This window comes from Myzus persicae, unplaced genomic scaffold, assembly GCF_001856785.1.
Source record: "Myzus persicae strain clone G006 unplaced genomic scaffold, MPER_G0061.0, whole genome shotgun sequence".
Lineage (NCBI taxonomy): Eukaryota > Metazoa > Arthropoda > Insecta > Hemiptera > Aphididae > Myzus > Myzus persicae.
Window position 1 is genome coordinate 61,737 of NW_019102894.1, and position 27,395 is coordinate 89,131.

General features: G+C 29.3%; 1 long non-coding RNA gene across 1 annotated transcript in view; it reads right to left on the reverse strand.

The window, feature by feature from the left end:
- The window catches only part of LOC111033352, a 36,054-nt gene extending 19,767 nt beyond the window's left edge, over window positions 1–16,287 (reverse strand). The window contains exons 1-2 of the long non-coding RNA XR_002604403.1: window positions 16,063–16,287; window positions 14,843–14,921 (exon numbers count right to left, since the gene is read on the reverse strand). This is a non-coding gene — a long non-coding RNA (uncharacterized LOC111033352). The remainder of the gene's footprint in view (window positions 1–14,842; window positions 14,922–16,062) is intronic.
- Between the last annotated feature and the right edge of the window lie 11,108 nt (window positions 16,288–27,395).

Genomic DNA, 27,395 nt, shown 5'->3' on the forward strand with positions numbered 1-27,395 from the left:
ATCGGGTGACGCATATAATAAATAATAATATTACTGCGATTACACTGCTGCAGCTGTTTTATGTACCTAATATACAAGGTGTAACAGATAGACCTGACAAAAAAAATAAAAATGATGCTAGGTACCCTAAAGTAGGACAAAATTGTTTAGCATTATATGAGTAGTAAATAATTTAAGAAATATACCCATGTCAGCAAATTGCCTAAAGTTATATTTTCAAAAAAGGTTTTACGTTCCAAATGAATTTAATCAAAAATATATTGATATTTAAAAAAATCCTAAAAAATGAACTTCTCGATTTAGATGAATGTTTTAACCATCAAAATTGTTCTTATAATCAGATTCACCAAGTGGCTATTTTGAACTTATCCAAAAAAAATTTAGTTAAATTGTAAATTTTTTATATTCCGTATTAAAAATAAAAGTAAACAATTTTTTAATATTATACATGTAGCGCAAGTGACTATAAATTATATATATAAAAAAATTCAAAATATTGATTATAACAAAAGTTATTGCATTACTCAGTTCCTTCTGTTACACCTTGTATGTATGAACAATACATAGAACTTTATTAATTATAACTTATAAGTATAATATATTATATATTATGATACTTACTAAATACATTGTTCACCACATTAAAGTTATTTCGATACCAAGCCAAAAAATAAATACACATACATATTTATATGCCAATATATATGTATTCTGTATAAATTGTTCGGATTGTTTTTAATTAAAAAAAAGGATTCTCAGTAATTTTCAAACTCTCCGTGGCTTAAACTTTCCGGCATTTTTATTTGATTAAATATTTAAAAATCGGAATTCACACTGATTTTGCGGACCACTTATTGGACACGGGGAAATGATTGTTTTGTTCTTTCATACATCGACGTTACAATGCCTAACGCTAACATTTAGTTAATTACAACGCTTTAAATTGTTTGCTCCGTATACACACGTGCATTACGTGACAAAAAAATACATGTCGTAAACTCGTATATATTGTATGTATAACGAGAAAGGAAAAAGTGTATTTTTCTGTTTCATTTGTTATATTTATTCACTGTTAATAAAAGAAATTAGTGTTATATTATTATAATTTAAAATTAACACTAACTTTATATTTTTAGTATCTCGATCAGCGTACATTTTAAATGTTATATAATTTTATACAAATTAAAGTTTCAATTTTTAACCTTTAAAATCTCATGTATTTCATTTGTTCTAGTTGAACATTATAATTATGTATATAATAGCCTACAATTCACTAGGTATTTATTGATACCTTTAGCAATTTCGTATTATTTAAAAATTTAAATTTAAAAACCTTTTTACAAAAATGTGCAGTTGAAAGTTGAAACATCGATAAGAAAATAAAATAAAATTGTTACTTTATTGCTAATAACGAACTGTCTTTAATATTAATTATAAGTTATAAGTGTTATAACTATCAAAATAAATGAGTTTATTAATAATATTATATATAGGTACAAATAAAATTTCATATTTTTGACCTGCATTGCATGCTGCAACCATTCACTTTAATCAAAGATCGTGTTTATTGTTTGTTTTTAAGAATTGTTTAACACACAGTTTTTTTAGTGTTTCGTGCATCAAATAAATACAATATGTAGAGTTAATATATATTCAAAATAATACGTATCTTATGTAAATTTATTCGTAGTTTCATAAAAATCATAATCATTACTCATTAGTCATTACCCACTAGGTAATAACGATATAGAAAATCGCCTAATTTAGTATTTAAGTATTTTATAGGAAACAATCATCTCTGTTTTCGATTTTGTACATTCATTAATTTACAAAATTTTATACACAGTAATTTACATAGTATGATCACTATCTTTTTTTCTACAATAATGAATTATAAAATATTCAAAATCTGATTTTTGAAATTCATATAGACCGTGTTTTCAAGTTTTAAACTTTTGATTTTTCATACTACTTGAGGAGTAATGCGAATTTCTGCTTTTCAAATGAGAATCCCATTTTTATGGTAAATTATTAAGTGAATAATTTTTTTGAAAATAGAAGTTTATATTACTGCAAGTCTCTCCTTAAAGTAGTGCAAAAAAACTCAAGAATTTTAAAATATAGTATTTTTCAAAAAATCAGAATTTTACCAAAGACATATACTATATTTATGGAGGGATAAAATATAAGTTCATATAAACAATACAAACAATTTATCCCATATATTTATTTAAATAATAAGAAGTTGGTAGAAAATAGTCTATAATAATATGTAATATAATATTCTATAGATACAAAAAACAAATGTGATATAATAAGACAGGCACATCATTTATCCGCTACTTCTGATCAAATTTTAATTTGGAAATATATGATAAATTATTTTATTCGAATTTCTCATAATTTAGGTTTATATATATGTACATTTGAAATACTAAACTGCTCCTAGATCCTGAACCTTTTTTTGGGCTTTATGACCCTGCCTCAGTAAATTGATAGTAGTACGCGATAGACGATAGTACAACTGTCCACAGGTATAAATGTATAATTTGACAATATTTTCAGATTTTTAGTATTAACTGTTAATTATAAACGTTTTGACAAATCTTCTGAATTCGCCTATATCATGAACATATATCTAGCTTTACACTATACATATACTAATATATTTGATGCCATCCGCTCATGCAAAAGGTATATATATATATATATATATTATTATGACAATATGACATACATACAGTATCATTCGAGATACTGTTCATTGTTTGACATTTATAATTAACAAGCTAAATGCACACTAAGTTGCTTCTTGTCTCTGTATGATTTAGGTACAGTCAACGTTCATATTTGCACTGTAAATTAAAAAATACTGCTGTTTTATGTGATTTTAGTCTAACATTTAAATAGTACTTAGAACTTGTGAATTTAAATCATACGAGTACAACTATTCAAGAATTAGCATTAGCACTTAGTATTTATAATCAAGGAAGCGGTTTCTATTATATAAATACATATTTATGGATATATTACATAGAGTGCCGTATATAGTCCCCATCAATATATTATTTCTTATTTATGAAATATCATAATTGTCTATTATTTCTGAATTAGAGTGATACACTAGTCGTCACTCTATTATAGAATCCTATTGTTTTACTAAGTAAGTATGTACATTGTACATATAAGTATTTTTTAATTTATCTAAGCTCAAAAAACAAATGAAAAACAATCATTAATTTGGTTCTCGTTTATGAAAAATTAGTCAAAGCTAATTTATGTAAATCCGTAGAAAATTAAATTATTAATTTCCATTATGTGTTTAAAAAGTAAATTTTAAATACAAAAAAATATATATATAATTATATATAGTTTTATATTAAATATGTAATTATGCGTAGGTTTAAAAGAGTTTGCATGAGGTAAGTGATCATAATAATATATGCCGTGGAGCCGTGAGAATAGTGTACTGTGTACAACCTGTACAAATAATATAATCCATCCTATATAAATTGATATACTGAGAAAATCAATTTCAAGAGAAATGTAACACAATTTTTGTATGAAAAATGTTTTTAATCTAATATAAGTATGCTATATCTAATAGGTAATACACTAATACATAATGAAATGTAAACAAATATGTACGTAGGTAATAACTATGTGAAGTTTAAAATTTTACAACACCGTATGAAATCATTTAATTTAAGTTTTCCAATTATATGATGCTTTCTTGCAGCAAAATAAAGTATAAGCCGATGCGAGCATTAAAATGTAGTTTTGTTTAACTGTAGCCAAACATATACACTATAAAGTATTATTGTTATTATGTTTGAGAATTATTTTATGTGAAATTCTTTATTGCACAAGCTGGGCTTGGTGAAACAATAAAAAATATATTTTATATACGCGGTGCGGTAGGATTTCAACTCGAAACTGTGCTTATATTATATATGCAGCACATATAAAGCTGCATACAACTTTAAAACAATCATAGTCCACGCATTAACGTTATCGAGGATAATATACATATATATTATGCGAAAGTGTGTGTATGAAAACAAAAGGTTTTACCGAATTGTGTGAGCTCGTATAACAGAATATATATATATATATAAATATATCAGTATCATCATACATATATATAATGTATATACAATAGGACCACGACCCGGGTACAAACAACGAGCGCAGAATAACCGGCGCTAAGTATACGATGGTTCTGGTAAAAATATACGCACGAGCGCACACGGCGCACACTACGGTCTTGTGTGTGTGTATGTGTGTGCTTGGGTTTTTATTTTTATATTTTAAGTATTCATTGAAAACAGCTTTGGTTTGCCCCGAGAGTGTATACACACGCATATATAATATAATACCTATATACGTATGTATATTATAATGTGTGCATATGTGTGCTATATATACTACACGCGTGCGTTACCATAAACAATACGATTCAACCCTGGTAACGAATTGCGACTCGACGATATACACACACATACACAATATATATGTTATTACTATTATTATTATTATTATTTTATTATATTATGTACTTCCCGACTACTCTAGGTTTTTATTGCGGTCAGATTTTTTTTGATTTTTTTGTCCACCGCTCATCAGCTACCGCTTATAACAGTTGCCTCCGCAGCGTTCGCGCCGTTCGCGGTCGCAACAAAGATTTATAATATCGTTAAATCCCGCGAAATTGCGACAGTTCGTACACGCGTGTGTACCTATATGCGGTTCGCCGTATACACAGTACACATATTATATTATATACGTGTAGGTATGCATACGTGCAGTATGTGCGTACGAGAGAGAGTAAAGGCAGAGGGTAAAAAGTTGAGAGAAACATTTTCCCTTTATATACAATTTTTTTTCTCCGCGCCCGCGCGCGTGCGAGTGGTATGGTGTGTGTGCGCGCGAGTTACAGAGAGGTTTTTATTTTTTATTTTTTTTTTTTTTTTGCAGACGGGTCGAATACTGGCAGCGTCACTAATCCAACAGAAAGTTTTCCCCTATTAAAAAACTCGGACCGGAGAAGGTATATATTGTGCCCGCCGCAGTCTGCCACCCCGCGTAGGAGAGATGGTGAGTATGGAAAAAATTACAGAGAAAAATCCTAGGGGCGCGGCGGCGGCGGCCGAGGAGAGGGGAGGTAAAATGAAAAAAAAGGGATCGGTCGGCGGCGATGGTAGCGGGTGGGGACCGCTTGGGCGTGGCCGGTCTGGGGTATACACACACACGCACACACCCACACACTGACACTGCACAGGCGAGCTCGAAACACATTCGCACGCGCGCGCGGAAGCATATATATATATACGCGGAAAAAAAGACCCCGGGAAAAGTGTCGGGAAAAGGTTGAAAAACGAGTTGCCATGTTTCCCTCTCTCGGGGATTCTGAGAGAGGCGTCCCTCTTGTGAGGGTCTAATTACAAAGCCCCCGGACGCTGGTCACGAAATACTAATTACTCGGGACGAGCGCGGCGGGGAAAATATTATATATATAATATATATATATATATATTATATATTTATATATGTGCACATATTATAATAATATGTATAATGTGTGTATATGTATATAATTCGGGCAACCGTATATACGGAACAAACTTGGACTGCGTTGTGTGGAATTTAAAAATAAAAATATAAAATCTAAAAACGACAACGGCAATAAAGCTGGTGGGTAGGAAGTTTTTTTTCCAAGGGGTTTTCTTTTTATTACGTGTATCATTTTTCATACCGTGCATGAAAAATGATAAGTAATTTTTTCGGTCCGCCGGGCGTGCGCGTCATCTGTAAAGTTCAAAAACCACAGACACGATTTGAGAGTTATAATAATGTATATTATACACATACACCTAACATATTCTACTATAATATAATATTATGTAATTATACGAGAAAAGAGTTATGCCTATTGGACTAATGCTTCGTTACATTATATACCTACGAGCCAAACCGATCCGTATCGGTGGATCGTTGTCTGATACGAATCATGATTCATAATATTCAATCATTAATTATTGATGTGCGAGAATATTGAAGAAATGTGATCTGAGAAACCCTCAGATACAATAATCATAGGTACGCCAATAATAATAGTAATATGATGCCTTTTTCTTACCACCATAATATACATACCAATAGGTATTGGCGATTGTAATCATTTATTTTCTGCTATTTTTACTTTCAAACGTGTACGTTGTAATTTCACCTCGGTTGTTTACTCTTGCTGAAGTGTATGTTCTTAATTTCTAATAATATCGCACTCGCGGCGGTGGCATTCGTCTATAATATATTGACCAATTCCCGAGAATATAAATTATAATACTTATTTTCAGTACCAATATAGAGAAATATAATATTATAATATTATTATCTCATTTAATTACTGATAAATTAATCATATTTCATGACGGAAAAACCGTACCGCTAAATCCTATTAAATTCCGATTTTGGTTTTGGCGCATAAACCTAATACCAAGTATTAAGTACCTTTAAGTTCTATGTCTTGGTGGATATTTTCATGACAATAACGCGTGATGGGAATTCCAAAGAAGCTCTAAGATCGCTGTCGCCCGACCACAATCATGTGCTTCTTGGAATCGACCACGGTCCAAACATAATATTATGTTTGTGACAGGTATAATATACTCGCACGACCCGGGTTGCGAGCGACAGCCATATTTTCTTTTGGTCAGTCTCGCAGACTATTTTGTTCGTTTTGCTGTGCGTCCTATTCGAAATCGAACTGCTTTGTGTGTCCGTCGCACCGTCCAATTAGTTCTGTGCTTAATACTTATTGTTCAGTGTTTTTAATTAATAATTAATTTACCAATTGAACTTATGTAGTTAATTATGATGGAGTATAATCTGATGTTGGAAAACAAGATAATCTAACTGTACGTATTATCATTTTTATACAACATTTCGAGTACATATGATCTACCTAGTACATAAGTAATCATTTTGCCCACCATTAAGCACTCTGATGGTTTGTATTGTTGACAATTAAAAGTATATTCATTTAATATTTATAGTATTGATGTTATGTTTTAATTAAATAATTTCAATATTTTACAATCTGGATATTTTTCTATAAGCTGAATTAAAAACTTAAAATATTTATGAGACATACCTATTAAGGGCATAATATAAGTGAAATTTTTAACTTAAGTCGGTAGCTTATAAACAACATTTATTTTGTAAAGATTATTATAAATAATAATTCTGTCGAATTTACATACAACTGATATAAGAGAAAAGAGGTATTTTGTAGAAATACTTTTTTATGATGGAAGACATTTTTTTTTGGGGGGGGGGGTAATCCCTCATTAATATATAGACATATAGTATATATCTAGTCATATCGATATTTAAAGTTAAATGTCACATGGAGACGTTATAGGCACCATACCTATACGACTACGGTATTTTATTGATTTATTTAGAACATTAAACTGTGTAGTACCTACATGAAAATAGGTCACAGAAAAGCAATAAATTTAATTTTTCTATATAATTTTAGTAAAAGCATTAGAAGTTACTTAAAATTCACTAACGACAAACACGCTTATTTTATTCACATGTTAATTTTGTTTTAAATTACACGTAACATATTAAACAATGTTCAACAAGAACAATTAAATTGATTATTATTTGCAGTATATACTATATTTAGATTAAATTAATAAACAAGAAACTCGTTTCGAAATTGTTTGTAATTGACTTATTTTGTATAATGTATATATTATATTATATATACCTGCTAGAGGTATGACGTTTATTAGCATAATAATAAGATAATTATTAATGAAACGTCGTTATTAATTCATACTATAGTCTATAGTGTAATGATAATATGGCCATGTGGGCAATCAATAATTTATAATTTATATCAAAACTTAAGATGATAAGTCCATTCAATATTTATTTTTTAAGTTCTATAAATCAAACTTTTTTATTTATAAATTGCTAATGAAAATACAATCCTACTGATGGAGAATAATAATATTTTTAGCTTTAATTCTTATTCTAATAACCCAATTGCTTTTTTTATTGCGTTATTTATGCATGTAACATGTTACAACTTAGTAAAATGTATTTTGGGAGTAAGTACGACTTATAAAATATTATACCTACCGTTCGTTTAAATACAAATGTATAATATTAGTTATATTACACATAAATATTATGTGTTATCATAAATATTTAATTATTATGTGGTGTGTGTAAAAAATAATTTAGGATAAGTTTCGTAAACACATAATCTAACAAGCAAAACAAGTAAATTCATTTGCGTTTCAAACATGTGTGATTGTTTAATGAACACGTATTGAACGATATACAAATTGAATTCATATATTCAGGTGCATACTATATGAGTTTACATAAAGTGTATTTTAAATACAAATAAAACATTTGTATTTATGACAGCATTGTATTATTGTGCCTTTTGAAACAAATTATGACTCTGGTACGCTATAGGTAGGTAATATTTAACACTCTTGGGTATCAAAGATTTCATCAGCTATGTATTTTATATTATGCCTTTTGGCTTTTGGTATAGCGAAAAAAGCTCCCTCAATCAACTTCATTAACACATCAATGATTTTACGCGCAAAAAAGATACCCGTTCATATTGTCGAGTCAGGTCTTTTCATCGTGTTTTACTGCTTTTGATAAACATTTTAATGAAGTGATAAAATAGCCGCTCGTGGGAGATAGAACTTTAAAACATAATTTTGTGCAGCTTAATTAGTTAAATAAATACAAAATATCTGTAAGTATATAATATAGGTGTATACTTTTATTTTCAACCACGTTGGTTGCAAATATTATAACAATATATATACATATTTTGCATTTAGTTTAACATTCATTTTTTCTACATGACTTATCGCGTTATATTATAATAGTCACGTAATTTAAAAAAAAATAATAGTAGTATACAAAATATGTTGTGTAATAATAATCAATCGAAATTTGCGAAAAAAAACCCGATAAATTAACATTTTAAAAATCATCAAAGGCTGAATAATAATAATATAACAATAGGTATTTAAATTCAGATTTAAAAAAAAAAAGCGAAAACGTGTAATAATGGTTTAAATATAGGTACCTATACATATTTATTGGCTGTAATTTTGCTAATCCTGAATACCCACTCGAGATTTTAAACAGTTATTTATTGATGTCCTGTCATAAAATAAATAAATAATGACTAGTTTATATTGGAATTGCTACTTCTAATATTTCGTACGTCCTCACTTTACCTTTACGTGTTATAATATTGAGAACTCCAAGTCATAAATACTACAATATTATAATTCAATCTAAAATTATTACATCTCAACTTTATACCTACTAATCTTAAACATCTTAGACATTTTGATATTTATAATATTTTTTTATATGTTTAAAACTATGTGCAATGTATAATAGTTCCATACGATGATGCGATTTTTAGTACCTACTTCATACTTGTAATTTTTATTTTCTTTACTCATATAATATAAATAAGAAAAAACTTATGTTTAAAAATGATTTTCATTATTAATTAGTTGCAGTAAAGTAACTTTTAGTGATTACGAATCAATAAATACTTTTACCAACTTAGTAAAGTTTTCAGTCTCACTGTTTAAACTTAATACACCAATCAACAGAATCTTTTATTGATAATTTATTTTTTTTTATAAAAATTGAATGACATCCTACCAACCCGAATGTACCATTTCCGAAATGTATTACCTACCCATGATAAATATTTTTGATCTTTGTATCATTTTTCGAATGAAATAGTTTCAAAATATTGAACACAAGACGGATTAAATACATACTGTATATATTAGTAGTTAGCTTAGTTTATTTATTAGACACGTTGAACTATTGAAGTACACACATAAAGTTTAATTAAGATGGTAAATTTTATTGTTTTATCATTGAGTTGTATTATTGAGTATTATATAGGTAGTTTCAAAAATTTAGATTATTATTGAGTTTTTCATCGACTTAATTATTAAATAATCTGTATATTATACATATCAATATGTTTTAGAGGTGTTCTGTTGTATAATAAATACTTTTAATTTAAAAATGAACGAATTCATCATTATAGGTACATGTTGCGTTCTCGAAAGTTAGTTTTCGTAATTTACAGCCTTTTCAAAACAGGAACATATGTTACTTGTATATATATATATATAATTTTTATTAGCGTACAACAGAAATGACTATGATAATGTAAAATTATATGTACCTAATCATTTTGTGTAACAGTTTTCATTAGACTCTGGAATTCGGATAGCATATGATTTATTTAAATCAATTTATATAACTATGTAACAATGTAACATAATATTATATCTACATTAGAGATATTACCTACTATTTTCGTCTTGTAACACTCAAATATTTTTAATTATATTTTTTTATATTTATTTGTATTTATAGATTATTACATAATAATCATTTTATTTTATTTTCAAAAGCTATTTGAAAATATATTTATATATATTATATATCTTGATCTGGGATTAAGTTATTATACGATTCCGGAACAGTAATATGTATTTAAAATATTTTAAATGTAAATAGTAAAGTATTTAGTAATGTCTCAATCTTGAATCGTTTTTTTATGCAATGATCGGACGTTGAATTCAAATTTAAAACATCCATTATTGTGATCTATTATACTCAATGGACAAATCAGGGCACACTCGAAATATACTATACAGCAGGTCCACTTTCTCCGTTTTTTTATGCTAGATTCACAATTTTTTTTTTATTATGATCTATAGATCAGCATCTATTATTATTCTTTAACCTTAATCCTTGTTGAACCTTAACATTCCAAAACTATATAGTATAATATATAATAATTAATAATATATGTACACTGTATATACACTACTAATTAGTAATTAATAATATAATAACGAATAATCTTTGTACAACATGATTGTGAGATACTTTATAGTTTTTATTATTCATTTATATTGTAGCCTTAGTTTGTGTTGTACAACTGTGTAAGCGTACAAACTGAAGAACAGTTTAAAATATTTTAATGTTACATTAAATTTATAAATATATTTTAAAATTATTTATTTATTTGTTATACATATACAGTGGTCAATTATCGACAATTTAAGCGCTTTTTCCCTTTTTATTCTCTTGGGATGTTGTTCAGCCGATTAATATATTACTAATGGACTCGGCTGGTTGAGTATTTGCATTTAGCATACCCTAGCCGATTTGTAGTAGGTATTCAAAATCCTCAGTAGCGATGAAAGCCAGTTCGTTTTTATAACATAAAATTAGGTTTTTATAATTATTTAAAGGCTCTCTCGTTAAATGTGTATGCAAATTCAATATAATGTAATACAATAAACATCTCAAACCGATAATGTTTTTATATAATAGTACCAATGTCGTAGAAATTTAATTCTAAACTATAAAGTTGAGTTTTCTAGAATTACCTATATACCTGGCCGTTAAATTGTTGTTGAAACTATAAATATCTAAAATAAAATAATTAATTTTGAATTTGATGTAATATTAAATTAACAATTTGAAATCAATACGTTCGATAGCAAGATTATTAGAATCAAATATTATAAAAATCGTCGATTTCCCACGACTTGTATAGGTAATTGCAAAGTACACAAATAATGAAATTGGCAAGTGATTTGTGTATAGAGTTTTCCGACTGCAATATGTTTGATTATGGAACTTAGCTCAAAACAAAACATTCATATTTATATTCAGTCTCGTATGGACGTTATTGAATAGTATTCTTCGAAATCTCATGTTAACCTTATGTTATCCATTTTATATTGTATTTTTGGTTTAATAACAAGCATGATATTAATATTATATTTTGTATAGGTATGTATTGCATTCCGTCATTCCAGGTTATAAAGTATTTTGCTCTTGAGCTATATATTTACAAAATTATTTACATTCTGCATTCTGTGCATAAATTGTTCGATTTCTTTTCAAGGTTTTAATTTGATTAAATATATTATATTTACTCAAATATACAACATTTCATAATACACAATAGAATCAGATACTGACGCTGAGCAATAATTTCTATCCGTAGATATTGCATCTGTTTAATGTACATGCCTATATAATACAAATCATATGTATAATACGTCGACTGACTCTCTTAAATCCACGAGGCTGTTTTTGAACGATTTTAGCATATTTTTAAGGGCTCTCGATTCAGCGTTCGCGTAAACGTGATGGGTATATTTTCATTTTGTTGTTGGCCAGATAATATAATCCAGGGTGTTTGGAGTACGGGAAACGGTATATGCATGCACACACATTTATGTATTTATATATATATATATAGAGAGAGAGAGAGAGAAAAAGAGAACGATATGCTTGTGTATAATGTATACTATGCATATACCTCCGTAATATAGGGAAATGCAACGGACGCAGACATTATCATAATCGCAATTATTACCAAGCGCAATGAAAACACACACATATATATACTGCATATACTATATACAATACACATATAATATATAGAATATTATATATATTAAAAAAAACCCTCTAAGGACCAAATGTGCATAAAATATTATTACAATTCACGACCCCGGCTGTTGTGATATTATAATATAAGACTCGGGGAATTTCACTGAACACGCGCACTATACGGCTACATATACAATATACATGTATATTATAAAAATACACACACCGGAGAGGTCGGCGGGGTGGCATCATACTTCTTCGCTGCCAGGAAAACTTTTTTTTCGCAAGCGTTTTCCACGAGTTTGCGCAGACAGCTCCCTCCCGCAGCCCGCGTTATCGACTAAAAGATGGCGGACGCCACAGCGGCTTTACCCTAAAAACTACCCTTGTGTTGTTAAGGGATAGGGGCGTAATGCCACCACACTCCTACCTTTCTCTTCACCCCTTCCTCCACGTCAACCGAGGTCCCTCTCCAAAGGATCGCTAAACTAAGGGCTTTTTTTTTCCTACCCTTTTTCGTTTCGTTTTCGTTTTTTTTCGGTCCAGTCCAAAGCGATTTATTTTTGCCCGGACCAGAAGATAACGCCGTAATGTTTGCACAGTCGACCCTGCCCCGTTAGCAGAAAAAAAGGGTCCACTCCTCCCTACTCGCCACTTGTGTGCAAGAATTTCAACCCGGCAGTCATTAACGTAACGCTACAGTAAGCAGGATTTTTTAATATGCGATTTTTTTCTGCCCCGAGCGGTTTTTTTTCAGCTCACTTCCGTTTAATTTATTGCGAGAAACCCCGGGTAAAAGCTCGTCGGCCCCGGCAGAATTATTGTCCAACAAAAACGTCCTGCCGTTTCTTTATGCGTTTCTAATTCAACTCGCGGCAAAACTAGGCGAGACACATTATTCAACCGGAAAAACCTCCGAGCCACCGGCCGTTATTTATTCCTCTCAGAAATCCGGAATAAGCTGCACAATATAACGAAACACGTCGAAAAACCCATATTATAAATAATTACGTTTTCGGCCTGCTGCAGTATAAATTCATCCCTCCATCTATACAATATGTATATACGTATGCGATCAACAACATCCTGAAATTAATTTCGTTTTGTCGTTTGTCTCAGCCGTTGCTTTTATAGATGCAGCATATGTATGTACTATATATATATCCAATTATTAAGATTGTCGAAGGTAGAAATACATATTTATAGTGCTATATTTTATATATTCAGCCCCCCCCCCCCCACATCAAATTTTCGATGTTTTTACGGGTCTTATAGACAAAACATTTAATAAAATACTACCGGTCATTACAAGCGATACGATTGTTCCATACACGATTTCCACTTAATATAATATTATAATACACGTTTGAACCATAAAATATTATTAAATATAAAGGAATTATTCCTATTAACATTTCAAAATTTCAAAACATGACAAATTCATTTCAACGGGCCTTTAAGATAGCTGGGCCTTTGTGCTCCAGGTCAAACAAAATGGGGAAATCTGATTATAATATTATAGAATGTTATACACCAACCATTGCAACTTTCATTTAGTAAAGATAATTTAACCAATTTATCAATGCTTTTAATAATATGGTAAATCATGAGGTATATACATGTATTAAATATATTATATTATATTGGCAATGCGATTTAATTTATGATAGTAAAAATTTGATTTCTGGTTCAAGAGTTGTACGAAAATTTGTCTACGTTTAATATAGATAGATTTGAATTATCAACGATATTTTAAATTAAAAGTATATAATATATATTATTTATATTGGTAGATTATATAAGATTTATCACTTACACAACAATATATTAACAAAATCATAATTTCCAATTTTGACATAGGTTTTAAATTTTTTTTCAATGTATATATAATATACGTTGAAACCTATATGTTATTAATTATTATACTTTGTTTTGCATAACGAATTCGATATATTTTATCATTATCCCGACTGTCCCTAAAATTATTCGATACGGATCACGATACTTGTTTGTTCTAAATAATGCTTAATGAATATTCCACGCGATGTTTCTGCAGTATGTTTTTGGAATAATAAATCACCCATATTTTATCAGTGATTGAGCCATTGTAATTGAGTACTTAAAAAAAAAAGATGAATAACCGTTAAACGTTTATCATACCTACTTCATTATACTTTAAATATTGGATTACTAAAAACAAGTTGTTCATTTACAATTTATCACGAACAACGCATAATAAAATCTTTCATGTTTTTAATACATTTAAATTAATCAAAACATATTTCCACGGACTATGCTCTATTAATTAATTAAAAAAATGATCAAGACTTACCCCAATATATTGATTTAGTGCCAATGTCGATGTACTTTCTTTAAATATTCCTTTGTATGTCATTTAATAAATATAATTCCTGAAAAAAATATATGACGTGTTTAGAAATAAAACATTTATCAATCCATCAAATTATTTATAATTTTATATAAGAACATACAAAACACATTGCAAGCATATACCTGCATAATTTTTATATTATCATTGATTATAAATACTAACCTACTAATCTAACCTAACTTAGTATTTATAATTAATGATTATATGTAAAGAATAAAACATACATGGATATTGTGCTGTATGCTTGTAACTTGTATAGGTAGAAGAAGTCGTGGTCCATTGTCTTTTTTTTTAGTATAAGCTTAAATTTGGGTGAATATATTTTGCTGTTTATGTTCAAAAATGTATTTATTTTAAAATTTTTTTTCAAATCTAGGGAAAAGAAAATGTTAGTATTATGTGTAGGTATGAGTACTTCTATTTCAGAACCGGTGCTTTGAACTATTACCATACGATGTTGCTATGGTGATAACGATGACTTTTTTTAGAATAATATTATGAAAACTTTTTAATAATATCGGAGTTCCTACACTTGAATGATGAAAACAAGACATCGTCATATGTGCAGCAGCATTGTCGAAAACCGGACTCCGAGGTCCGAGAGGGTACGAACCGGACGACCCGCGCACACGATAATATTACAATATAATAAAATATATGCGTGCATACGTAGCGACCCGCTGCTCGGGCCACGAGTCAGAGGTGAACACGTGCCGTCCCGCCAACTGGTTTGAGCTGTAGAACCCTCCCGGAATCGGCCGCGGGACTCAACCACATATAACATTATACCAAATGGGTAGCTGGTGTATCAGGACGGGTCGTATTGTTATTTTTTGTAATAATTTTTTTTTTTTTTTTGGGGGGGGGGGGGGTAAAATTATTTGAGTATGTCATACTAAATTATTAATACATATTAAATTATTGATTTGTTTATTCGATCGTTTTTAGTATGATTTTCCCACTAAATATTGACCAGATATCACAGAATAGTCGAAAAGATTTATAGTTTTTATTCTGAAAAAATAATGACGATTTCGAAAATTTTATATTTTATATCTGCTTAGCTTGATGTATTATTAATCGATTCGGTCATCGGCATCGATCGGAATATACCTTACTTACTATGTTATTATAATATATATATATAATATGTTACTCACCTTTGCTATAAGACGGAAATTAGGTGATATTATAAAAATATTTCGGCACAACTCTTGATGAAATTGTACGGCATATACTGTACTACGCGCGTGATAAAATTATTACGACGAGAGACGATATTAGGTATAATTGTAATGTACTAATCATTACTCCGAGAACGGAAATCGTAGAACTGACAGAGATGACGAAGACGACGTGCGTTAACGACGTTGTCGCGTAGGCGAATGAAACGATGACGATGATAATAATAATATTATGTGTTATGGAGAGCAATAGATAGCCGCAGTTAGTAAAGGTACAGTCACGTGTGTGGGTTCACAGGGTCTGGGTTTTGTTTCTTTTAATTTATGCACGGATAGGTATTGTGCGCAAAAGACGCGGACCAGTTGCGGGGGAGACTTGTTAGTGCGTACGATGAGCTGGTAATACTTCTTCCCACGAAACGAAGAGCCGGTTGTTATATTATATTGGTCATACGTGTACATAAAATATTGTAGGTGTGGGTACGAGTATAACCGGCGTGGGAGTGCGTGTAGGTGAGAGCCGGGTGAATAGAATGCGTTTGTATATAATGCGTGTATTTATATTTTATTATATTATGTGTTGTGCGTGTATAAAATTACATTTCAAGGGGTCGGGGGCGGTGAGAACGTCGCGGAGACGCCTCGGATAAACGCCTTTTGTTGCGACTCACCATCTAAATAATATTACGTATTATATTATTATTATTATTGTATACATATTATTATTATTGCCTCTACCTGCGTATACTATACGATGGGGGAGAGTTCGGCCAAAAATTGCAACGAATATACCCGTACACATTGCAGTACAATAATACAACGGTCAAAACAGACAGGACTAACAATTAATAAATATTCAGTGCTTCATGCAACAGCTACATTTAATTGAAAATAATTTTTCTAAATAATTTTTTTCAAAATTGATATTAACTGACATTTAAGATACCTATAAATATTATAGTCGTCTATGTAGATAAATTTACATGCTAGTTTAAACTATTTGACATTTGTAAATAATTATTGGTGATTTAAACTAAACTAATATTAGTATTGATACTGTCTATCAAACAAGAAATATATATTTTGTTTTAAGAATAATATGTAAAAAAAAATTATTTCATTTCAATCTGGGTGTATATATTTTTTTCATTATCATCTATATCTAGATAAAAAAAATATCTAAACAGAACACTTACTATCTCATTGTATATAGTGTATATCATGCTATATTATAATTATGTTATTTATTATTTACTATGTTATAAGACGAGTATATTGCAGAAAGCGTCGTTTTCAGTTTCCAGACCACGTTTGAGGTCGTGACAAATTTTAATCGTCGTTCTGTATACTGTAAAATATTTGAGTTTTTATGTGATATAAAACATGTATACCATATACTTGATAGTTTATATAACTATACAATATACGAGTACATTCTACCTTTTATTTTATCACGATTGAGGATTTATATAGTATATTATAATATAAATATGAGGATTTTATTAGAACACCTTGGGGTCATACTTTTATAGTCTTTTTTATAAATATTTGATTAAATGTTTTTGTATTTGATCGATTTATATACAATTCGATACACTATTTGTTGGAAATCATTTTAAAACACAGGATAGTGATGAATTTAATAATAATTCTCGTCATGGAAATTTGTAATAAATGTATTATTTAGGTTTACCTACTTGTTTAAAGGTTGAGAGATGCTGTATTTTTGTTATAGATTATCATTTGCAGTACCTATACCTATTGTTTTCCAATAATAATTTACCAATAAACGATAAGCAGTACAACACATATTATGTACAATACCTGTAATTATGATATTTGTTATAAGGTATTATTTTTAAGGTTAACTTTAATAGTAATAAATAAATTATGTATGTACAATATATTATAATAAATAAAATCTAGATTTTTACTTTTATTAAACACAATATTTGTTTAAGCTTTCAGACTGTATTTCTTAGAAACCCTAAATTTATACATACTGCTATAGTGTAACCGCGTGTTTAAAAAAAAACTGAAAGCTACCAATTAAAATAAATGTATTTAGGCACTAATTTTAGTTGAACGTGCTAAATTAATGAGTGCGCATTTGGTCGCTATTTTCTAACGCAACTGAAAAATATTAACGAAGAAAAACATTCGTTACCTACTGTTATTTTATATTATTTTTAAGTCTTATATAGAAGGTTTTGTGTTAACGTGTGTTATAAGTATACCTCTACTAGTCTACTCATATAAATTGTTTTATTTGTTTACCTCTAATTTATTTTCCTTTCTTATTCACTACTCGTTTTCCGCTAAAAGCATTTGTTATAGAATAGGTACCATTGTGTAGTGATTTAAACACTCAAAAAATCAAATGTTATGTCACACTTTTATTCAACCAACACAAAATATATACGCATAATATCAGTTATCACGTCACACATCCGTATGTAGTTCAATCGAATTTAAATGGTTGTAAGATAAACATACCGTTTAGATATTTTCGTCCAGTATGTATTATTATTATATCCTGCTGTACAACATATTATTGTACATCATGTTTTCAAATTAACAATTTTTTTTCGATTTTTATTTACACCTAACTCAATTATCTTCAACGCGCATATATTTTGCTACTGGTAGACGCTGCAGCAAAACACTAAGCCCGTCAATTTATTGTAGGTTTGGTACTTGATTTTAAATTGACTTCTTGATTGAGTTTCAACTACGCGTTCCTATATACATACAAATACACGTATTTATACACCTATACACACCCACTCACCCGCTCGCACACACATAATTTGTATATAAAACGTCGGCGCGTATCCCTACAATTTGCGTGCTTTTGAATCGACGACCCATGTATAATTAGTACTTGCGTGTACACTACTACAGTATACCTACCTATACGTACCACACCCCCTCACCGTCATCAACACCTAACTTACACAATATATATACAATGTAGTGTGGTTATACGGACGTGGATTAGAAGTGTGTTTAACGGAAAGCAACCTAAAGCAAATCGGTTATGATATACTTCAACATAGGTATTTACTATTTATTTATGAGTGTGTGTGTTATGTTTATTGTTTAATACCAATCACGACTTTAGAACACAGTATAGCCTATGGGTTCTATTTAAGTGCGCAGCTCACGTGTGCATAGGTAAAGCTTTTATATGGTATAATAATTTTACTCAAAATGTTAATCTTCGATCTGACGCATTACCCCATATTATATAATATGTATATATATTTATGTTCGCTATAGAAAGTACGTATAGTATAATAAATCTTCTAGATATTCAAAAATGCCGTTCTAAGTTGTTTTTTAGATCGCGCGTGTTCCGATTACAAAACCAGTGGATCTAATCTTGTGCGGGGAATTAATTCAGTGTAATATATGCATACTGTTGGATACCAAATGTTAACATTCTTTTCATATATTGAATCATCTTGTAAGGCGTTGAAAATTATATAGAGAGTAGAGACGTTTTATTCCTAATAACAAGTGAAGCCAACCTAACTCTGTTTTTGTCACTTATATTAACCATGTGAATTCTAACGGATCAGAATTTGGTATAGGTTAATTATATCAGTTAAGTTCAAATAAAAAAAAAATATAGGTTTGGCTTAATTTATAGCTATAGGTAACTTATAACTATTAAGGATAAATTAATAAATACCCACCTCACAAAAACAATAATTGTATGTTAAATATAAAATATAGTGTGTATCTGAAATTTATCAGTATCATTATTTAAAAAAAATGTATAGAATATTTTTGATTTTTAATAAATTCTTCGAATTAATTGTCATTTGGATATGAAACAAAAAATTAATGTTGTCAATTGTTATTCGTAAGAGTAAAAAACTTCAACATAATGGTAATAAAAAATATAACTTATTTTCAAATTGTTGGTTTGATATGTCTTTAAAATATATATAAAAGAAATATGTTCAATGTTTTTTATTCTGAAATAATGAGTGTTACGGTGTATGGATCACTCCATGTATACAACGCGTTTAAGCGTTCTATAACCTTTCAGTAGTTTTTTTAAATTAGAATATGAAATTCGTATTGGTTCAGAGTGTTAAGACATATTTTGGTCGACAGTGAAATTGTATTTTTATTTAAATTCATTTTTACGATTTAGAATTTTTTTTTAAATATATAACAAAAATAAATAAAATAAAAATACCATGTTCTTTCCCACTTGGTATTCAACTCTCCCTCCCCATCCCGTAACCCGAGACTGATGATTTATTTATTTTTTTACTGTGTATTGATGACGTGGTAGTTATTAAAACTGCAGAGTAATATTTCCGCACTCGATGGACCCGGAAGGTTTTTGCAGACAATTATTAAACGCGCGCGCGCGATCACACATATATAATATATACATATACATATGTATACATACATATGTGCGTCGTATACGATTTTTTTTGAGTTCATTTACACAAGTCGCAGTATACATATATACACATACACACCGTGTGTGCTGCTGTTACAGCGTGAATTACCATATTTTCACACACACATACATTTCTGCAGCACATACGCGTTATTGCACACTCGCATTTACATATAGATAAAGTGGCGCAGGTACCTAACCTCTACGCGTATATAAGGGGCGACGGTAAAGTGAAAAAAAAGAGGGAATACTCGATTCGACTACGGTCGTGTCGTCTGGTATAGTATGGTGCTACATCAGGCGCATATACAAGTACCTACATATATATTATTATAATCGTATAGAATTTTTAATGGTGAATATCTTTATACCCAGAGACCCGAAACTATGTACATACGCATATATTATATACAATTTATATATATATATGTGTGTGTTATATTATGTACCTATACCTATGTAGGAGGTAGTGGTGACGGTAGTGGCTATATATAATATAATAATTATGTAGGGAAACAATTGGCTTGTAGAGCGCAAGCGAAAAAGGCGTCAATAAAAAAAATAAAAATAAAAGTAGGGGAAAAATTCTGCTGCCGCTGATGTTGACGTGTAGGTAAGGACGTGTAGGGGTGGTGGTGGAGAGGCGTACTAGCTGTGTAGTGTGCGTTCATGCTTGTGCGTGCGTGCGTGAGTCAGTCGGCCATTTTGCTCGACGAAAGGCTCGTATATACTGCGTGGCGGCGGCCAACAACAGCGGTGGCAGCAGCCATTGCCCCCGAAGGACCGTCGACGTTAGCGACGTGGTGAGGGAAGGTGCGCGGGTAAAAAAAATAGAGAGAAAGAACGAGAGAAAGAGTGAGAGGGAGAGAGAGAGAAAAAATTACTCGATGATGGGGACATATCGACACTTAAACGTATGCCGTTTGCCGTCGCATAAATGATGGATTAAATACGGCGGTGGTAGTGGCTGTGGCGGCGACCGGATATTCAATTTCAAATCCCTAAAAAGTTTTTTTATTATTATTATTTTTTTTTAACACCCTGTCACCGTCGTCGATCCTCTCCTCCCTCATCAACCTTCCGACGCGACGAATATCATATAATTTACTGTACCGTATAATGTTATATTCATATTCATATTATTATTTTAAAATTTTAACACCACTGCTGCCAGTGACAAAACTGCAGCGTGCGAATCACGATCGTTTCACACACGTATAATGTATATTGTACATATATGTATTATGTATAGTACACAGATCTATCACTCTTACTTAAAATAAACTTATACTTATGTACCATGTACCATTATACCGCTTATATTATGTTCTCTTCCTGCAAACCTATATACAGGTTTATTAGGTCTGTAATTACCTATTATACCTGGATGGTTATACAAATAAGTGATTAATTCGATAACGCAATAATAGGTACACTCATTTTTTTTTGTATCCTCATGCGATAAAAAAATGCATCTTCTAGAATCTCTACGTATAGTACATCGTTTAATAAGGATAACGTATGATTTCTATAACATCCAATTACATTGATGTATAAATGTTATTAAACCAATGTTATTCCTCTTTTGCAATTTTCACCTATCTATATGGAACGATTAACATCCCCATAACAAATACAAAAGTGAATAGTAATTATACTAGATACTTGCACAATATAGGTAATTAGTTGTATACACATAATATTACCTATACATATAATATATTTGATTGCGATGTTTTCTTTAATAGGAACTCATAATTTAATATTATGTAGGTATTTAATTATTAAATAAAAAATAGTATAAAATCTAATATAAAAAATTATTTTTTACTTATAAGAATTTAATAAAATGAACGAAGAGTGGAACCCATAGTTAAAGTACATATTATTCTTATAAAATATAATATTACGTTTCTACTGCCAATTAATCGCATTTACCTCGAGTTTCGTATACATTTAATATTTATATAATATATTTAACTGCAAAACATTAACTGTTGACAAAGTGGTTTAATCGCTTGTCGAATCGAGTGTACGATGGATTAAATCTAAAATATAAATCTAATGGAATTGTTCTAATGAAAACCATATTGTACTCGTATATTACTTATGTATTAACTTAAATGTACAATTAATAATGTATGACATGAATATACTTTTACGGTTAAAAAATAAATAAATAAAAAATCATCTAATCCTCTTAAGAGTACTGAATAAAATTATTTTGAAAATAATTATTTTTCTAAAATGATACATAAACCTTTATAATATATATATTATGTATTTTAACTGAAGTATCTTATACCTGATTTTATTTATATTTGTCATACTTCAACATTTATCTTGGCCCTGGTATGTGTATGTACAATGTTAAAACGTTTTTTGTGCATTTTTTCCCTTATTCTTAAATATTGTGGTGCTGTTGTCTGGGATCCAAATATTGCTGATTGAAGGCAGCTTGAAAGAGTTCTGCGAGAGTGTTAGCGCTTTGCCAGTTATATGTACTTTAGATTCCTTGCCCACGTGATTATGCCCTCTAGTTTCTTTGACGGACTGTTGATTATTAAAATTACGTGATCTTCAGCCTTCTCGCTGATATGTTTAATTAATAAGGTACCTTAGTGTTCGTTCAAATCCATTGCTCTTTTTTATATTACACATGCTACCATTAATCAATGGTCAACAAGTTTCTAAGACCTGCAGTTAAGTGAACTAAAACAAGGATCCTACTTTTAATGTTTAATGTATTTTATTGAATTAAAAAAAAATGTGATATGTATATACATTATAAACGTTAATCTTTTAATCTTACTTAGAAATTAGTCAGAGTATAATATTACATTAATAGTTACCTAATTTAAAAAACGAGTAGTTCGTATTTTTAATTATATCTAAGAATTGTATCATTTATTGAATATATTATCTTCTAGTTTATTCTTATACATTAATGAGTAATATTTTGCAAAATCCATGAACTGTAAATGAAGTAGATAATTTATTGTTTGTGTTTGTATATACAACTAAATAGACTCAAATACACAATATATTATACATGTACATTCGATAGCGATAGTCAACATTGAAATCATTTACATACAGGTACATGTGGTTATTTAGTATACGTTGAGTGATTCATTAAGTGTGGTGTTGTCAAGGAAATTTTTAATTACCCAGCCACAGTTTATCGAACACAATTAGCATGCTAGTATGCTTAAGTAGTTGCTTACTGCAAATATTAAAGAGATTATGCTGCCAAAAACAAATCGTAATTAAATATCCTTACACTTCCCAGTAACCAAATGATACATCTAGTAGATTTTGTAAATTTAATTAACCTGTTTGTAATTTTATCACTTATAAAGTTATAAACTATAACGATATTGGGTGGATGAAATTGTATTTTGGTATGCATTCGTTTTTGATGATGTCGGAGAGGCAGGGGGGATCCAGAATAATTTGATTTTGAACTTTAATATTATATTATTGTGTTCTCCGTGAACTATAATATAGTTATTTTTTTGGCTTTTGTAGATATGATTTTATAAGCAATTGTTACCACCGTCCATCACTGAACAATACATTATAAATTTATAACTTACTTATAATATCACTGACCATTTTATTTTATTTTTAAACTTGTGTTTTATTTAAAAAAGGTCGTTTTTGAAACTGGGTTTCGCATTTTTTTTCGACTCCTCTTTTGAACTCCCTACAGTTCAGTTTGGATGGTAAAAAAAAGTTGCCTACTACAACTATAACAACTACGCAGATCAGTACACCATTTCCAAAGTTAGTATAATATTTTACCTTTGAAACAATGGCGCGTTCACATTTAATTTTTTAAATAATTATTATTCACTTTTCTGTATTCAAGCATGCAGTATGATAGTTTCTCTTTTGTTTAATTATTTCATTCTCGGACTAGGATTTATATCATGAGTTATGATAAAAACAACAAAAATAAAACACTAGTTTTTGTTTCAAGCCTTTGTACAGTTTAAGTTGCACATTATTTTCTGGAAAATACTCGCGCTTATTGTGAGAACTGCATTTGAGCGTAACTCTGATTGTACATATAAAATAACATTAATTTATAAGAGTAAACTAGTATATCATACACTAGCCAAAGTAAATACACTGCTTACATGACTTACACTACATAATACAATAAATTATTAAAAAATACTAAAGTACATAGTTTGTAATAACTACTGGTTATAGACATTTCTGCATTAATAAATATGATGAATGTATTAAGGTATTTTTTAAATTCTGATTACAAAAATATATTGTACTGCACTTAAACCGAATTAAATTTTTATTTTCATAAAATAATATTATATTTTAGTTTCTGCTTTAAATATCTATTTAATACATCTAGTAATAGTTATTAACTATTAACTATTAAGTTATAAGTTCAAGTAACCAAAAATTAAAAAAAATACTTTTCTACCCTATTATAATTAAATTAAATTTGTCTTACATTTTAGTAAATCGTATATTGACCCGTAAAGAATCGATTCAAATTTAATATTAGATACTTCAAATACCTTATTTGTATGTAAAACTACAATATATATATGAAATTTTTGTCTATAAAACATTTTTAAACTATTTAATTATAAAAATATATAAAATTTGACCTACTAACTTAATATACATTTTTAAAACAATTTAACGTATGAAATTATTATTCTGTGGACAAGGGTTTGTTTATTAATTTTAAGAAAAGCATCCTAATGTGCTAAACAGCAAAGGCATTAAAATATTTTGCTATGGGCAACTGTGCTTTGTAAATGTTATAAATCAATCACCCCTTTTTAATTGTCATTAGCTAGCCGTTGTTAATATTATACATATTTTTTAATCAGATTAGTTCTCCATTAATTTCCTAATTACTTGTGACATTTGTCAAGTACACATTTTCACAGACTGAATTCAAATTTTAATTGAGGTACCTATACATAGTACATACATATATATTTGTTTAGATAATTCTATGATTTGAACGTAAATGCTTATAAATTATTTTTTATGATTTTATCTGTTATTTAGAACATTCAAATATATATAGAATATATTATAAAAGTCATGGTGGAAATTAGAAAATAAATATTGTTTACGTATTCAAAAATTTACACAGTTTTTAAAATACATTGCAACTTATTTTCTGTTGCGTATTATTTATACTAACAATAAAATATAAATTCGATTAATTATTTCATATTATTTACAGTTCTACTTTTTATTTTTAATTTATTACATTTTTAGTTTTTTATTGTAAATAACCTTATAAATCTAGGTATTTTCATTTTCATTTTCATTATAACTTTATCTTTTTAGTAGTACCTACCTATTGTGTGTGATTGTTCCTAAATAATGTGTTAATATTTAAAAAAAAATTCTGCATGTATAATTTTGTGTACAAAACGAAACGAATCAATTTTCGGGTTTATTTATTATTATTGTTAAATTAATATTTTTTATATATACATAGCTGGTAACAGGATAGGTATATTTAAATAGTTAATAGTTTAATACTAAAAACCTCATTTTTACATTGAATATCGATAACTCTCATTTTGGAATAAATTTATAAAATAAGTACGATAACAATTTATTTTATGATCTCTTATTAATTCTCTATTGTTGCACATTAATCTCGATAATGCTGTGTTAAACTATAATGTATATACATAACGTGGCTCTTTCACAATAAAGTACGGCCGCGCCCTAAACGGAAAAAATAACATTTTATCCGTGGTTCTTTTTAGAACTCAGTAAAAAATAATGAAGCACTCATTGTATTAAAAAAAATGTGCTATTAATATAGTCTCATCTATACCAAACATATTATAAACATGAATATATGAATATAATATATATATTAGATATCAACTATCTGTGTAGTCATATAGGATATAGATGGGTACATATATATATATTTCAAATGAAATAGTATAATGTGTACACCTAACAATGGCATTCATATTAACCATATAGGTATATGTTAATAGTAAAATGTATAGGTGTGTATTAGTATATTGTATTATATGTGTATTGTGTTTAATATTTGCTATGTTAGTACTACCTATTCTTTTTTTTTTTTTTATTAAAAACGAACTATTTGTTTAAAACACTTATAATCAAGAGAATATCAAACTGGTATTATACGAAGCAAAATACGAAACGTCATATTTTATTCATCTTTAGCTGTCTTCATTAGCACACTAACCCCATGTAAAGTATAATGTACTCGTATAGTGACTTGGCGGGACAATAGAGGGAAAGGTAATTCGTTGGTAGTTCTTTTTTGTGGCGACTGAAGGTTCTGTACTAGATCCTTTGGAATTTGTTTGCAGGTTGAATTTAATAATTCGTTTATGTGTTTTTCAAGTGAGAGAAGCAAGGTTATTAGTTTTTGTTAAATACGCGTATAATATTATATAGGCAATTGTGCTGGGATCATTGGTTATGTACCTTCAGGGAGCTGCTGTTGTTTGGCATAAGCAATATATTATAATATTATTATGGATCCGAATGGCCGATGTAGTTCTTGTGTTAGAAGCGTTAGAAAGCTTTGATGAGCCTCACTCTTATATGGGATCACTCAAAATATATGATATGAAACTTGTACGTATGCATACCTCCCATCTGGGATGACTGATGTTGTGAATGACGGATATAATATGTACGTATGTACCATACTACCCCCCCCCCTCCCCTATACATTTCACAATACTATAGCTTATTAACCGTTTATAAGCATTTCACAGGTACAATACCCCCGTAAAGCCATAATATATGTCGGCGACCGCTGAGAACTTGAGTACCTTTACTTACGTACTACAATCAATACGTCATAATAATAATAGGTATA